The sequence below is a fragment of the Dromiciops gliroides genome, chromosome 1 (genome assembly GCF_019393635.1).
Source record: "Dromiciops gliroides isolate mDroGli1 chromosome 1, mDroGli1.pri, whole genome shotgun sequence".
NCBI lineage: Eukaryota > Metazoa > Chordata > Mammalia > Microbiotheria > Microbiotheriidae > Dromiciops > Dromiciops gliroides.
In genome coordinates this window covers 665,571,872-665,589,571 of record NC_057861.1, presented here as the reverse complement: position 1 = coordinate 665,589,571, position 17,700 = coordinate 665,571,872, and the positions used below count along the sequence as shown (strand labels likewise).

The 17,700-nt window shown below is 41.7% G+C and overlaps 1 protein-coding gene across 1 annotated transcript in view; it reads left to right on the top strand.

The window, feature by feature from the left end:
* Positions 1-2,507: 2,507 nt before the first annotated feature.
* PLPPR1 (phospholipid phosphatase related 1) overlaps positions 2,508-17,700 on the top strand; it is a 338,633-nt gene continuing 323,440 nt past the window's right edge. The window contains 1 exon segment of the mRNA XM_043979379.1: positions 2,508-2,924. The gene's annotated coding sequence lies outside the window, so the exon portion shown is untranslated.

The window sequence follows — 17,700 nt, the reverse complement described above, 5'->3', positions numbered from 1 at the left end:
TAATTGCCCTGCTGTTCTAATGTCACTTAGCATTATTATTGTGAAGATGAATGGGACAAGGGTCAGAGTTCAGCTTGAAGGCATCTGCTCACTGCATCACATACCGGAAGTGCCCAGAGGTGATCTTTAATGAAAGATTGAAAAAAGATCTGCACTGGGAGAGTCTTTCCAAAACTGAGTTCCAAAGAAGCAGTCTTTCATGGAAGGATGAGAAGTGAAGGAATAGGAGGTGTTGATGAAGAATAGGGACTCTCCTATATAAAACATTTGCTTCCCCTTAATCTTACTCTAAGATGGAAAATTATCAATGGGGAGAGCATGTAATTGAACTGAAGCCTCTGAGGAGGGATCAGACTTTTAGAAATCATTCTAGGGGGCGGCTAGGTGGCACAGTGGATAAAGCACCGACCCTGGATTCAGGAGGACCTGAGTTCAAATCCGACCTCAGACACTTGACACTTACTAGCTGTGTGACCCTGGGCAAGTCACTTAACCCCCATGGCCCCGGAAAAAAAAAAAAAAAGAAATCATTCTAGTCCAACCTCCTCATTGTACAAATGAAGGAAAAGAGGCCCAGAGAAAGGAATTGGCTTGCCTGGGCTCAAATATAAAATATAGTAAGTGATGGAGCCAGGCTTTAACATCAGCTCTTCTGGTTTCTGACCTAGTGACCTTTCCACTACACTTCAGGGGGATTGGCTTTCTGTATTTCGCCTATTTTGCTCACAAAATAACTTCATCAAGGCTCAGTTTCCACTCTATCTTCAGACTCTTGGTGTGCTTCCTATCCTCAAGTTACAAGGCCACCGAGAAGTTTCATGTTCTCTTATTGGACTCACTCTCCCCTTCTGTCCTCTCATTTTTCCAGGGCAACATGCTCCTTATTAGACAGGTCGAAGGGTACTGCTGATCAAGATCTGGCTTCCCAGGAAGAAGGCTCCCCATTCATTATTATTATTATTGTTGTTGTTGTTGTTGTTATCTCCCTAGATAACAGTGATTAAATGGCACCTTCTTGTTCCATAAAGGTAGGGAATGACAATAATAACAGCAGACAATCCTGCACCAACCTTATGGCCTTTACCTCTGTCAATCTCATTCCTTCATGCTGAACTCTCTGGTTTCCTTTTGCTCTTTAAAGAGAAGGTGTTTTAGGTTTATGTCCTGGGATAAAACATGTGCTAGGTCACAAGTAAAGATTTCATGTTCCTGCTAAATGTTTTCCTTTGTCAATGCAGTGCACTGTGGGATTGAGGAAAGGGCAGAAGAAAGAAAAACTTAGTGAAAAAATGACACCTAAACAATACACTTTAGTTGGCCCCAGATTTCTGGTGACTTTGGGTAAGCTGTATTATGTTTAATTGTCTTTTTTTTTTTTTTTTGCAGGGCAATGAGGGTTAAGTGACTTGCCCAGGGTCACACAGCTAGTAAGTGTCAAGTGTCTGAGGTCGAATTTGAACTCAGATACTCCTGACTCCAGGGCTGGTGCTTTACCACTGTGCCATCTAGCTGCCCCCTAAATATGATATCTGAGTTTTGGATTTCTTTTCTTTTCTTTTTTTAGTGAGGCAATTGGGGTTAAGTGACTTGCCCAGGGTCACACAGCTAGTAATTGTCAAGTGTCTGAGGCCAGATTTGAACTCAGGTACTCCTGACTCCAGGGCCGATGCTTTATCCACTGCACCACCTAGCTGCCCTATTATGTTTAATTGTCAAGGAGGCAGAGGTGGGTGAACAATTCATGGTAAAGGCCCATTTCAGGTCCTAATGTATAGTAAACACAGTTTCATATTATCAAGGAACAAAGGAGCTGGGTCTATATTCCTTTTATGAGTCAGGCACCTGCCACTCAGTTTCCTACAAGGCAGATTCAGAGGAATTAACTTGTGTGGGGAGGCACACATATCACAATACACCTCTTGTACAGAACAGTCACACACATCCCATGCAGGTGCACATGCGGGCACACAAACATACTTCACATGGTAATTATACTCATATAAATTGTACACCCCATGGACGTAAGGATCTCACACATAATGCTCTCATACATGACACCCATTTTACGTGCAGCAATCACATATAAACTACACACAGCAGTCTCAGGCTCTCTCTCTCTCTCCCTCTTTCTCTGTTTTCCTCTCTCTGTCTCTCTTTCTCCCCTCCCTTCCTGGATTTTTCTGTTTCCCCCCAACACACACAATCCCTAGCCTCATAGTGGTTCCATGCAAACACAACACACCCCAAGTACGCAGTCATCCCCACACACTTGTACACTTCTAATGGTAACACAACACCGCCTCTGCACACACCTGTTATGGTCGCATACACCGTCCTGCCCCGACTCACTTACAGTGGTACTTCCCCTACTGACCTCCCAGGGCCTCAACGGGAACCCCCCTGTTCCCTGTGCAGCTTCTGCTCCAACTCTCTCGCTTTCTCTGCCTGAGTGAGCACTTAGTGTCCCTCTTCTGAGCATGCGCAGCCCTCCTCCCTCCCCTTTCCCCCTAACCCCTTCCCCACCAGCCTTTCCCTCTATTCCTTTTATTAAACAAACAGGAGATCCTGAAATCTGGAGCTTGTGCAAAAAGAACCGTGAGGAGGAAGAGAGAGGGATGATGGAGGAGGAATAATTGCAATCAACCACCCACCTCCGTCATATTCCAGAAAACCTCTCTCTCTCTCTCTCTCTCTCTCTCTCTCTCTCTCTCTCTCTCTCTCTCTCTCTCTCTCTCTCTCTCTCATCAGTCACACACACGCAGACACACACATACTCGCACACTTGCACACTTGCACACACGCGGGATATGCATTGGGTGAGGACTGTGTCCCTGGCCAGCAGCCTGAATGGATCTTGCTACTCTTAGCCGGACAGCTGTGTAAGGGAACAGGGAGCAGGAGGGATCCGCAGCTGGAGGTTGGAGGTGAGCACTGGGCACAATGAGCCGAGCCAAGCCGGCCACCGGCTGGCAGCTCTTTCAGGATGCCGCGGCTGTAGCGCGTTTTGGGGGCAGTGGGCAGTGGGAGGTGGCATGCCCAGGGATGGTAGGTGCGGGCGGGCAAAAGGTGGCAACCCCACACAGTACTGCTCTTAGGGCAGAAAGAAGAGATGGGCATAGAGACTCAGAGCCTTGCAATGTGAGGGAAGGGGAAAAAAGAAGGAAAACGGGTGCTTTGGTTCTGAAATGTGTCCGCCTGACGGGGGAAACTGTGGAGGGTTTCTTTCCCTAAAATGCCCATAAACTTTTCCCCCTTCTCATTTGAGGAAATGTGCAAACAAAGGGGGCTCGTTAGCTTCACTTTTCCTTCCCAACTCTCCCTTTCTCACCCACGCAGGCTGCTGGATTCGTTTGGGAACTGTAGTGTGTGATGCGTGAATGTGTGAGATCTGAGAATCCGTGGATGTGGGGTGCTGGCGTGTGTGTGTGTGTGTGTGTGTGTGTGTGTGTGTGTTTGCGCGCGCACGCGTGTGCACACGCATCCTCGGGCACACGCGTGTGCGCATTGCTCCAGGTAGACGGATGATTCTCTCGCCTGCCTGGGTGGAGGGTCCGGGTTTTTCCCGGGAACCCCCGAGGGACAAGTAGCTGGCTCTGATTTTGCTCCTGCCCTGGCACCTCCCCAACTTCCCGCCCCCTTCTGCAGCGCTCGCTGCTGCCAGTCCGAGCGCGCGTGCCCGGGGCGGCACAGGGCTGGGCGGACAGTCCCAGAGGGGCCGCCGAGGGTATTCTCCCTCCCTGCCCCTGTCAGAGGCTACAAGGGTGAGGCGCGGGTCAGCGGCGGGGATGAAGGATGACTTGTGGAAAGGCTTAGTTCGATCGACTCATTGAAGAGCTAGGCTCCTGGATCTCCCCCCGGGAGAGGTGTGCTGCTGCTGTTGCTGCTGCTGCTGCTGTCCCTGATGCCGCAGCCCTGGCCGCTGCTGCACAGGATGTGGCTTTATTTCTTTTTCAGGGTTTGTGACACTCACACGTGTGGAATCTCTTGGAGAAGGCTTCTGGGTCTCATCTTCTTTTTTTCTTTGTGGAGATGAACCAGTTCCCCTTCAACCTCCTTTCTCAGCTCCTGCTGTGAATGGTTGATAAGCACCTACCTTCTAGGCATCTGTTCAAGGGGAAAGGGTCAGGATAATGGTCTCCTAATATGTAAGAGCCACCTGGAGAGAGAGAGAGAGAGAGAGAGAGAGAGAGAGAGAGAGAGAGAGAGAGAGAGAGAGAGAGAGAGAGAGAGCTGCAGATCTGTCATGGAATGAAAGAAGGTCCAAAGGCAATACCCTTTTTTGAAACGGTAGAAACTGGGTCAGTGTGTGAAGAGAGCACATTCCAGGACTGGGACAATGGGAAGAAGCTGCCTGGTGTAAGGAAGAGGAATGGGTCATTTCAATAACGCAGGAGGATGAGCTTGTGAATAGAGGCTAGGGAAGAAAAGGAGGCAAAAGAGGAGAGTGTGAGGTACTCTCCACCTCAGTCTTATTGAGTGCTTCTCTTTCTTCGAGTGTGCATTTTTGAGACGGATTTAAGTGATCATATTTGGACTATACAGTACTTAGTATTCACCTTTGTTTAGCCAATCACATCTCAGTACCTGTCACCTAATAAACTTTCTCCTTACTCTCAATGAGAACTTTTTTGTTGGGCCAAAGGTTTGCCGGGGTAGATTGGGGAGCATGGGAGATCACAAACATTTTTTTCATCCTAAAATTGATATTTATAAAGAATTGACATCATTAGAAAAGCAAAGGGCTAAGACAGCTTGAGATCAGATAACATATTTAGACCAAGGAGCCAGGAGAGTTTGGTGCTCTGTACAGGGGGTGTTTGACAGAAGAAATTCCTATTCCCTAGAGGAGGAAACCCTCTCCATCATTTCCCGACTTCCTTTGAGGAGTTGATGATCGTAGCACTAATGATGAGATAGTGAAGGGTCTGGTAAAGATCACTCTCATGTGAAAGGAACCTTGATTAAAAAAGCAGTGTGTGTATGTGTGTGTGTGTGTGTGTGTGTGTGTGTGTGTGAGAGAGAGAGAGAGAGAGAGAGAGAGAGAGAGAGAGAGAGAGAGAGAGAGAGAGAGAGAGAATGAGTTGCACACAGCCTATCATAAAAATAACTGAGACAATGTGATTTTCTCAGGAATCCACAAACACAGAAGCTTAAAAGTATTTAGAAATAACTAGAAAACCTTTTCAGGGGGACTTCTGCCTTGAGATGGGAGGGAGGGAGGATTTAAAAATAATTGCCAACATATGTCCATTTTTATTTTTCATGAGTATTTTCATCATCTTTCTTGCCAGGTTTGGCAAGAAAAGATCAAGATTATTTCTGTGTTATTTTTCAGCCCACAGGCTGTTTTTCCCTTCTACTCAACATATTTCCTCCTACTTCATCTGTCCGTTAAGCTTTTGTCCCTTCTAGCCAATAAGTATTTATTGAGTATGTAGCATGTGCCAAGCTTTGTGCTAAGCTTCGTGAGGATCTCTGTCCTCAAGGTATTTGCAAATTAGTTGTAGAGATGAGACCCACATACCTGAAACCTTCAGGAAGCAATGCAGGGAAATGTATTCCTAAAGGAGTACAACATTGTCTAATGCACTGGACATTTATTTCAGATAAAGCAAAAATTAATGAAGACTGAAGAATTCAGGAAGAATACAGAACTTAAATTGAGTCTTAAAGACTTTTGATGCAAGGCATTTAATAATCAGCCAAAGCACTGGGCTAGGCTAGGGTTGGGGAGGGGGGCAGCGGGGTACAAAGACGATAAATACATACCTATCCTTCCTAGTAGAGGGAACAGTGTGAGCATAAGCAAAAACAATCACCCCATGTGAAAATACTGGCATGAATAAAGCAGAAGTGGTATTGGTGAATAAAATAAGATTACATTGGAGAGGTTAAGGGGCAGAGGGCACATTACAAAGGGACTTGAATGCCAAGACAATGTCGGGTTTGATCTTTTAGGAAATGGGGAGCTATTATTTCTTTTCTTTCCTTCTTTCTTTTCTTTCCTTCCTTCTTTCTTTCTTTCTTTCTTTCTTTCTTTCTTTCTTTCTTTCTTTCTTTCTTTCTTTCTTTTTTGCAGGGCAATGAGGGTTAAGTGACTTGCTCAGGGTCAAACAGCTAGTAAGTGTCAAGTGTCCGAGGCTGGATTTGAACTCAGGTCCTCCTGAATTCAGGGTCATTGCTTTATCCACTGCACCATCTAGCTGCCCCTATTATTTCTTTTACATAGTAGTGACAGTGAAAGCAGGGTTTCAGAAAGATTTTTATGTTGTCGATAATATATAGAATGCATAGGAGGTAAGAAGAGACTAGATATAGAGATGAAAGCTACTGCAGGAATAGGAGCATGAAGTGATGATAACCTAAATTAGGATCAGAGATAATAGACACAGAAGGGACCTCTGAGGTCTGCTAGTCCAAATTCCTCATTTTTCATATGAAGAAACTAAGACCCAGATAAAGTAAGTGACTTACTTGTCCAAGGTCACAAAAGTAATAAATATCAGAAGGAGGATTTGAACCCAGGTCTTCTGACATTGGAGTCAATATTCTTTCCACCATATCACGTTGTTTCTTGGAAGCAAAGTTGCTTTAGTCAGGAATGAATGATAGAATAATGGAAATAGGAATAGAAAGATTTCTTTTCTTTTCTTTTCCTTTTTTTTTTTTTTTTGGAAAGAAGATTTCAAGGAAAGAATAGGTGGGTCTTGGTGACACATTGAATGTAGGGAACAAAAGAGAGAAAAGTAAGAGCTAACTCCTAGGTTGTTTGTCTGGGTGACTGAGAAGGATTGTGGAATATTTGTTCATTCACTGACCATTTATTAAGTGCCCACTATGTGCAAATAACTATGATCAGCAATATGAAAATAATTAAGATATGGTCATTCTCTTCTTAGACTACTTTCTAAAAGGAATGATATGACACACACAGGCAGTAAATACAATGACTATGGTTTAGAATAAAAGATAATGACAAGGGGGCAGCTAGGTGGCGCAGTGGATAAAGCACCGGCCCTGGATTCAGGAGGACCTGAGTTCAAATCCGGCCTCAGACACTTGACACTTACTAGCTGTGTGACCCTGGGCAAGTCACTTAACCCCCATTGCCCTGCAACAAAAACAACAACAACAACAACAACAACAACAACAACAACAAAGATAATGACAGCCTGGGAGACAAAGTGCTATGTGATGTTAGAAGTCTGTCTGAAGGAATCAGGAAGGCTTCCTGGAGAGGTTGGATTTTGAGCTGCATTTGGATAGGCAGTTAAATGTTCAAAAATTGGCTAGAGGAAAGAGCTTTACAGGTCATTTTAAAATATCCATAATTAGGAAGCAAGATTACTTACGATTTTTTTAGCTTAATTTAGTTTTGGGCATGTTGAATTTGAGTTGATTATGGGACATCTTTTTAGCCATGTGTCAAGGGCAATTGGAGAAATGATTGCTATAAGGCTAAACATAGGGTAAGAGGTTTGGGAAAAAATAAATAGTGCTAGTAGTTAAGTATTTAAGGATGGGAGAGTGAATGAGCTAATTAAGCAAGAAAGTGGTGGGGGGTGGTGTGAAGAAGAGGACCAGAGACTGTACTTCAGAGGGTGCCAAGAAATTAAAGAAAAAAGAGTAGTGTCAGGAATGAAAACAGCCAATGAAGCAGAAGTGAGATAGTATGGTGGCATGAGAAAATATGAGAGAATTTTAGTGGGGAGTAGGGAAAATAATCAACCATGTTAAATACTTCAAGTTAAACAACTTTTGCTATGCAGAATCATGAAGAATAAAAACAAAGAAGAGGCTTTTTTTAGTTGGCTATTGAATGTTAGCATCTTAGAATTAAAAGCTAGAACCTTAGAGATCTTCTGGTCCAATTCCCTCATCTTACAAATGAAGAAATTAGGTCTTAATTGTGTACTAAACTGTTTATTGGCATCATACAAAGATCTAGAAGAGGTAGTCCCTGCCTTCAGAGAGCTTAAAGTCTGGAAGTGAATAATACCTAATTCTTCCTCAAGATTCAGTCACTAATATTAAGATTAGTATTTAAAAAGCATAGGGGGAGGCAGCTAGGTGGCACAGTGGGCAAGTCACGTAACCCCAAATGCCTCACCAAAAAATAAATAAATAAAAAGCATAGGTACAGCTGGGTGGTGCAGTGGATAAAGTACCAGCCCTGGATTCAGGAGGACCTGAGTTCAAATCTGGCCTCAGACACTTGACATTTACTAGCTGTGTGACCCTGGGCAAGTAATTTAACCTTCATTGCCCCGCAAATAAAATAAAATACAAAATATTATTAGCTCTTTCAGGCCCATGAGAGTATATCAGATTCACTGAGTTGAAACAGCTCATATGTGATCTGGACCCTTTTACATGCAATCAAGAATTCCTTCTGCATCACTTCTGGGCAAGTGTTCAGGCAGAATTTGCCTAAAGACTTCAAGTGAGGAGGGACTCACTACCCCCTGGGGTATTTCAATCCTCTTTTAGAAAGGTCTAATTGTTAGGAAAGTAGTTCCTTCCTTCCTTCCTTCCTTCCTTCCTTCCTTCCTTCCTTCCTTCCTTCCTTCCTTCTTTCTTTCCTTGGTTTATTGCCTCTTCAGCTTAGCCTCTTTAAAGATAGCAGGAACTACTCGGTTTCTTTTCCTAATAGGGCCAAGCAGAACAAATTGAATATATCTCTTCCATATTGAAATCCCTTCAGATATTTAAAGACTATTATCATGTCTCTTCTTGCAGTGTATTTATTGCAGTGAGATTTCTGGACACTAAATGTCCCCTTCCTGACCTGAATGACTAAACAGTCTTCCATAAATCCCATTCCTTAGCCATCCAAATACAACTTGCCTCTCAGTCAGGATATACCCACTTTGTTCATTTATGGTATCAGTGATTGTAAATGTAAGGCTTTGACTTTCCTCAGGATACTCTAAAATGCGTCCTAATATTTTTATTTTACTTTTGACCATTTGCAAGATGTCACATCCTGGGATTGTGTTTTTCTAGGTAAAAGGGTAAAGCCACCTTGTGGATGGGAAGGAGAATCAGGAGTTAGAAAAAAAGGGTGGCTTTTTTTGTTTGTTTGGTTGGTTTTTTTTACAAATAAACCAAAATGTATAAGCCTCACTGTATAATTTAGTCTGTGTCTATACAGGTAAGATAAATTGAATTATTTTTTTTAATTATTATTATTTTTTTTTAGTGAGGCAATTGGGGTTAAGTGACTTGCCCAGGGTCACACAGCTAGTAAGTGTTAAGTGTCTGAGGCCGGATTTGAACTCAGGTCCTCCTGACTCCAGGGCCAGTGCTCTATCCACTGCACCATCTAGCTGCCCCCGATAAATTGAATTATTAAAGCAAATATCTGGATCCCCAGCTTTGGAGCCAGAGGCAAAAATTGTATGCATATAAGAATCTCTGAGTTCAACAACGTAGGAACAGGAATGCTCTATTTCCTCAATAGGATCATTATCAACCTTTAAGACTGTGGAAAGGTAAAACTGCCTATATGCCAAGATTGAAAGGAAGACAGGAAGACCAGCACCCAGAAAAAAAAATAGTCTTCTTCTGAGTCCTCCCAGTCTTACTGATTTTTCACCTAGCATTCATTCCTTTAGTTTCAAATTTTGATCTCCATACAGGAATTGGCCGGTGGGGAGGTAACACCAAATTTTAATCAATCGTTAAAATGCTGTACTGTGAATGAGTTTAAGATTCTTTCTTGAGATGAGAAAACTCAGAGTATTGGGTCCCTGAAGGGATGGAAAAGTCAGGGAACTGGAAAATAATAGGAAGGGTTACTAAGGACAGCTAGGTAGCACAGTGGATAGAGCACAAACCCTGGAATCGGGAAGACCTTAGTTCAAATCTTCCCTTAGCCGCTTACTAACTGTGTGAGCCTGGGCAACTCACTTGACCCTGTTTACTTCAGTTTCCTCATCAGTAAAATGGGCTAGAGAAGGAAATGGCAAACAACTCTAGTATCTTTGCCAAGAAAATCCCAAATGGGTTCAAGAAGAGTTGGACACAATGGGGACTATTGAATGACACAGCTAAGATTAATAATGCTCTACTTCAGTTTTCCTAAGACCAGTCCTACCGAAAACAGAGTGAAATATTGAATAATTTGTTGGATTTGGAGCCAACAAGATCCAATTTCAGTTCCTTACCAGTTGTGTGACAGTGGGTATGTCCAACTAACCTTTTTGAGCCTTAGTTTCCTCATCTGTAAAATAGAGATGATCACATCTGTAGTGTCTAGTCCATGGGCTTATGAAGTACCTACTTTCTACACAGTCTTCAAGACAGTTCAAATGCCACCTTCGGCAGGAGGCTTTTCCTAGACTTTTTTCCTCCTTGCACCATTCCCCCTTCCCCCTAAGCTGTTAGAGGTGTTTTCTCTAAGGTGGCACTGAAAAAAAAGCACTGATAAAAATATTTGCAAAATGAATAAATCTTGTTGTAAGCCCTTCATTTTCAAAAAGAACTGTGACAGATGTTATAACTTGCCATGAATTGGATTTGAGTGAGGAAGGGCTGTGCAAAGTCACCAGCCTTACTCTCTTCTCTGGAGTCATCTGGGTGCAGTGACAAGATATATGTCAGAATGATTGGAGATGACCCCGGGTGTTTAAGGCAATTGGGGTTAGTTGACTTGCCCAAGGTCACATAGTTACTAAGAGTCTGAAGTAAGATTTGAACTCAGGTCCTCCCAACTTCAGGGCCAGTGCTCTATCCACTGTGCCACCTGGCTGACTTGAATAAGTCTACCACAATAGTAGGGTGATTCATAGAAATTTTTTTTTTTTTTGGTGAGGCAATTGGGGTTAAGTGACTTGCCCAGGTCACACAGCTAGTAAGTGTCAAGGGTCGGAAGCCAGTTTTGAACTCAAGTCCTCCTGAATCCAGGGCTGGTGCTCTATCCACTGCACCACCTAGCTGCCCCTAGATTCATAGAATCTTAGAAAGTGTTCTTGTGGAAGGCCTAGACCTCAGTCTAATGGATAAGGGAATCTTTTCAAGGAAACTCAAGATAGCTGTTGGAATACTTCCATCTTATACTCAACATACTGCAAATCATTTTTGTAAGTGGACCTCACAAGCCCATGTGAACTAGAAATGATCAATTGATAGATAACCTCTCCTCTAGAACTAGGTCTCTTGCTACAAAACCTGGCAATCGTTTCACTCAAGGGAAGATGGAGTAAAAAAAATCACGGGGTGATCCATTTCCATAAACCACCAGATTTTATTTTACCTAACAGTAAGGCAGCCCCACTCCATTATTAAATGCTTTCATCAAATATTCACTTAGTTTGGCAGCAAGCTAATGGTGTCCAGCCTCTTATGTGGAGATAAGATAAAGAAATTATTGAAGCAGTCCAATAAAAAATGTCAAGTCTCAAGCTATTTTAAAATAAGATAGATTCTTTAACTGAAATACCAACATCCCTCTTATTAGATTCCTGTCACTTAATATGGGCAAAGTTTTTTTAAGATGGGGGCAAAACCTAGGAGTGTCAAACATAGTCACTTTTTAAAAAAATGCTGTATCTTTAGAGGGTTAGAAGAAAGGAGCAAATAATCAGAGTTTCATTTATTTAAATGGAATAGATAAATAAGCCACCCAAAGACCTATACCTATAGCAGCTCAGTAAATTATGAATTAGAAGGAAACTTACTGACTCATTCCAAAATCCTTCCTAAATATCCCTCACTAGAAGACAAATCAGATCCCTATTGGGTTGATAGGAGGGACCTGTTCAAGAAAAACTCAAACTACATACATTTTATGCCCAGCCTCCCTCAGATCTTCCTGGTTCAGAAGCTGGTGTGAAGGAAGCCAAGAGTATTACTGACTAATGAATGGAGGATTAAAAGGATAATATTAAAGGTGAAAAAGCAAAGACAACTTGAGTGAAAAAAGTGCACTAACATATAAAATTCTATATGAACAAAAGTGATAGAGACTTTCAAGGTTTATAAAGGCTTTTTAAAACATTGCCTCCTTTGATCCCTATATAGCTTACTATATCCCCCTCATGTTTCAAATATATTCCCTTTGGAGACAAGCATCTCCTAATGCACAGGACTCCTGAATTTAGAGGCATGAGATCTGGATTTGAATGTGGCCTTAAATATTTTCAGGTCATGGGACAATGAGCGAGTTGTTTAACCTTTCAGAAACTTGATTTTCTCATTTACAAAATGTGGGTGGCAATATCTGGTCCTTACAGGGGGAAAAGTTCTTATTCAAAAAGTTCATGCCTCTCCCTGCAACTCCCAACACACACATCCTTCTTGTGCTTTTAGTAATACAAATGACAAACTAGGTTTTTAAAAAACTTGTTGTATTAATCTGATGATAAATAAAATGTATCTATTAATGTATTTATTAATGAATAAAATTGGACCAATGGCATCATGATGTTTTGACTTGTATGTAAATTGGATTTAAGTGAGACAGTAAGTCAGCCTTACTCTCCTCTAGAGTCATTGAAGTCCAGTGGCAAGACAAAGGTCAAGAAGACTGGCAATGGCTCTGCATTCCATATTAACCTTTTTTTTTTCTGTCAGTGACTTTATTTATAATGTTCAAAAGTCCCTAGAGGGTTTTGTTTCTTTTCTTCTTTCTTTTTTTCTTTGCCTTCATTTCCCTTTTCTGATCTTGTCTTGCCTTCCCTTTCCTTTGTTTTTTTGTTTCTGTTATGGTTTGTTTGTTTTGGGGGATTTTTTTGGCAACAAACATTTATTTTATTTTTTTTCAAATACATATAAGGGTAATTTTCAACATTCATTTCCATAAGATTCAGGGTTCCAAATTTTTCTCCCTCCTTCCCTTTGCTTCCCTCTCTACAAGACATCAACCAGGTTATATATGTACAATCCAAAAGTGTTCTTTTTATCAGTTCTTTCTATGGGGATGGATAGTATGCTTCATCATTAGTTCCTTAGTATTGTCTTGGATCATGGTATTGCTGATAGTAGTTAACTCATTCACAATTGCTCATCAAACAATACTGCTTTCACTATGCACAATGTCCTTCCAGTTCTGCTCATTTCACTATGAGTCTTTCCAGGTTTTTCTGGTATTATCCTGTTTTTCATTTCTTATAGCACAATACCATTCCATTACAACCATATACCATACCTTCTTCAGTCATTCCTCAGTTGATGGACATTCCTTTGATTCCCAATTCTTAGCCAACGCAAAGAGTTGTTATAAATATTTTTTGCACATTTTCCCCCTTTTCTCTTTTTCATGATTATTATTAACTGTTTTCCTCCATCCTATTCCCTTCCCCATGATATTTACTCTATTATCTATCTTCGTTTACCCTATCCCTCTCCAAATGAGATTTGCTTCTGTTTGTCCCCACCCCCAATCTGCCCTCCCTTCTTTTGCCCCTCTCTCTATCCCCTTCCCCTCCTATTTTCCTGCAGGGTTAGATAGATTACTCCACCAGGTTGAGTGGGTATGTTATTCTCTCCTTGAGCCAATTCTGATAAGATCAAGGTCTTTGAGCCAATTCTGATGAGTGTTAGGCTCATTTACTGCCCAGATTAAATAAATTACTCCACCCAATTGAGTGTGTGTGTTAAGGTCTTTGAGCCTATTCTGACAAGTGTAAAATTCATTTACTGCCCTGCTCCTCCCCCATTTCTTCCTCCACTCCATAAGCCCTTTCCTGTTTCTTTCATGTGGGGTTTCACCCCATGCTACCTCTGTCCTTCCCCCTCCCCTAGGACATTCCCCTTATCCCTCAATTTAACCCTAAAGATGTCATCATGGGGCAGCTAGGTGACACAGTGAACAAAGCATCCACCCTGGAACCAAAACTGGGCCTCAGACACAAGACAGTAACCCACTGAAAGACCCCATGTATGTCCCCTAACTCCAATTTTTTATGGTTCTCTAGGGTCTTGTATTTGAAAGTCAAATTTGCCATTCAGTTTAGGTCTTTTCATCACAAATACCTGAGAGTCCTCTTTTTCATTGAAGTCCCATTTTTTCCTCTGAAAGATTATGGTCAGTCTTGCTGGATAGGTGATTCTTGGTTGTAATCCCAATTCCTTTGCCCTCCTGAATATCACATTCTATTCCCTCCACTCCTTTAATGTAGAAGCTGCTATATCTTGTACTATTCTGACTGAGACTCCACAGTACTTGAATTCTTTCTTTCTGACAGCTTGCAATATTTTCTCCTTGACCTGAGAGCTCTGGAATTTGGCTATAATATTCCTAGGAGTTTTCCTTTTGGGATCTCTTTCAGGAGGTGATTGTTGGATTCTTTCAATTTCTATTTTACCTTCTGTTCTTAGAATATCAGGGCAATTTTCCCTGACAATTTCTTGGAAGATGATGTCTAGGCTCTTTCTTTGATCATGGTTTTCAGGTAGACCAATAATTTTCAAATTATCTCTCCTGGACCTATTTTCCAGGTCAGCAGTTTTTCCAAGAAGATATTTCACATTGCCCTCTATTTTTTTTATTCATTTGGATTTGCTTTATGGTGTCTTGGTTTCTCATAAAGTCACTAGCTTCCATTTGTTCAGTCCTAATTCTTGGGCAATTATTTTCATCAGAGAGCTTTTGTACCTCCTTTTCCATTTGGCCAATTCAGCTTTTCAAGCTATTGACTTTTTTCTCATGTCTTTCCTGCATCACCCTCATTTCTATTTCCATTTTTTCCTCTACTTCTCTAACTTTATCTTCAAAGTCCTTTTTGAGTGACTCTATGGCCTGAGACGAATTCATATTTTTCTTGGAAGCGTTAGATATAGGGGCCCTGACATTGACATCTTCCTCTGAGGGTGTACCTCAATCTTCCTTGTCACTAAAGAAATTTTTGATGGTCCTCACCTTTCTCTGTCTGCTCATCTTGCCTTTCTTTTACTTGACTTTTAGCTCCTTAAAGTGGGCACTGTTTCCAGGCTGCAGTATCCCAAGCTTCAGAAGGTCCCAGGTGGTATGATTTAAGAAGGAGCAGGTTCTTCACTTGCGTGGTATGTTCCCTGGTCCAAAGATGACCCCAGACCAACTTGATAATCAACCAGCTTTGTGTGTTGTGGTTGTCAGCTCCAACAAGCCTGTGCCCCTCCCCAACCTGGGCCACTGCTTACTCAAGCCTACCTCCTGGTTCCCAGCAGGGGTGAAAAACCCAAGTTGTGCCTCAGCACCAGCATAGACCTCTGTAATCTCCCCCCACCAAGGGCTCAGCCTTCTCACCAGACTGTGAGCTTAGTTCCAGATGACACTGGCACTGCACGTGATTCGGAGACTCTGGAGGGTCTTTTGCTCTGGTCCGGCCTTCCTGGGACTGGATCTGTGTCATGGTGACTGTGGGGTTGAGTTCCACTCCTGTCTCAGCACAGCAGCTCTCTCCTTTCTACCTTCCAAGCCATCCTTGATGATGATTTCAGTACATTCTTCTGTGGGTTTTGGTGCTTCAGGAATTGTCCTATGGCATTATTTGGATGTTTTTTGGAGCAATACTGTCATGAGTTCGAAAGCTCACTGCCTTTCCTCCGCTATCTTGGCTCTACCCCAGAAACCCCTTTCTGTATTAATCTTTCAATGTAAGGGGCACTAACTGTTGGCAGATGGAACAAGGTATTGACCATAAATAATATGAACTTGTGGTAGTTTGAAAAAAATAATGAATAAAATTGGTTATTTTCTGTGCACACATTAAAAGTCTTACTAATAGGGGATATTAGAATGCAATTATATATATCCTAATGTTAAAACATTAACCAGCACATGAGTAAGTTACTTTTCCCTTTCTGGTTCTGTTTCCTCATGTGTGCAATGAGGGGCTGGACTCTATGACCTCTAAGGCCCCTTTTGGTTCTAAATTCTATGATCTGACAAAATTGTATTTCCTAATTGGAAACTTTATATTTTTGTTAATTTTCCTGCATTTATGTATGTTTTTAGAAGATGGATATCATCTTAGAAGAGCTTGGGGAGCCACTAATTACAGGATCATTTTCCATTTTGACCCTCTGGTATTTTACCTTGATCCAGATATAGTCACCTATTTCCAGTGATACCCTCACTGCCCTCTATTTGTGGCTTAATTGTTTTCTATTATCCTGAACCTCATTTCAAGATCAATTCTGGTGATGGGATTGTGGTTTTTCTCCCTTAAGTTTATTTTTGCTAATTTTGAAGCTTATTCCCATTCCCACGGTTCCTTTTTTGGATGTCTCTAAATCATTTTTGCAGCTGGGTTCATATTTAGTATGTAACTGCCTTTTCTTTTGTTGCTGAGGTTGGCAGATTTGACCGCTCTTCAATTTTTACCTTCTTTGTGATTTAGAAAAAAATAATGGACAGAGCATGATCTTGGAGTTAGGAAAATCTGATTTTAAATTCAATCTCAAGACTGAATATACCTGGATAAGTCATTTAACTCAGTTTTCTCAACTGTCAAATGGAGATAATAGTAGCATCTATCTTACAAGGTTATTCTTAGGATCATATGAGATAATATTTGTAAAACAGTGCTGAGCACAAAGTAGGTACTTAACAAAGGCTTCTTCCCTCCTATCCCTCCTTTAGAATAGTAACAGACTTTTTAATGTATTTGGATGTGGCTCATCTAGAATTCCACTCATATACCCTTTGAGAACCCAGGGCCATCTCCATGTCACAAGAAGGATAGGAAGGAAGACTCTATTTAGTTAACATTATCACTGATAAACATCAGCTCTCATTTAGAGTTAGGCTGCTTTCCCTAATGCTCTTGTCCAAATGTTTTTTCATAGGTGCTATCTATGGTGGTTCTGAGATATTTTATTCAAGGAAGAGAGAATATAGTCCATTAAGATCTCTAGGGGAGGGGCAGCTAGGTGGCACAGTGAATAAAGCACTGGCCCTGGATTCAGGAGGACCTGAGTTCAAATCTGACCTCAGACACTTGACACTTACTAGCTGTGTGACCCTGGGAAAGTCACTTAACCCTCATTGCCCTGCAAAAACAACAACAACAACAACGAAAACAAACAAAAGATCTCTAGGGGAAGGGGCAGCTAGGTGAATAAAGCACTGAATAATATTCACAGCAGTGAATAAAGCACTGGCTCTGGATTCAGGAGGACCTGAGTTCAAATCCGACCTCAGACACTTGACACTTACCACCTGTGTGACCCTGGGAAAGTCACTTAACCCTCATTGCCCCGAAAGGGGGGGGGGGCGGAGAAAGATCTCTAGGGGAATGAAGTTCCCTGAATCACAATAGCAGACATTTATGTGGTTCTTCTAGGCTTATATAGCACTTTATATACTTATTTTATTTCTTTCATTCTAACATTCTATAAAGCAAGTACTACACGTATCCCCTCTAATAACTCCAGCTATGTTGTCCTCACTCCACTAGAAAATTGGATCTCATCTCTGGAACCTCTGTGGGCTTGGATAGGCCATATCTGAGCTCATCTTACTTGGTCTCTTGACATCCCTAGCCATGTCACAATGCATGCCCATATATCCCCTATCCCTTTTCAGGTCTCTTCTTTTGGTACTGTCTTGCTGTATTAGATTGCAAGTTGCTTAAGGCCAAGAACTGTCTAGTGTGTTTTTATTGGGATTCCTAACACTTAGCACAGTGCCTGGCACATAGTAAGCCCTTAATAAATACTCCATCTTTTCTGTTTTGTATTCCTTCCTTCTTTCTTTCCTCCCTCCCTCCTTCC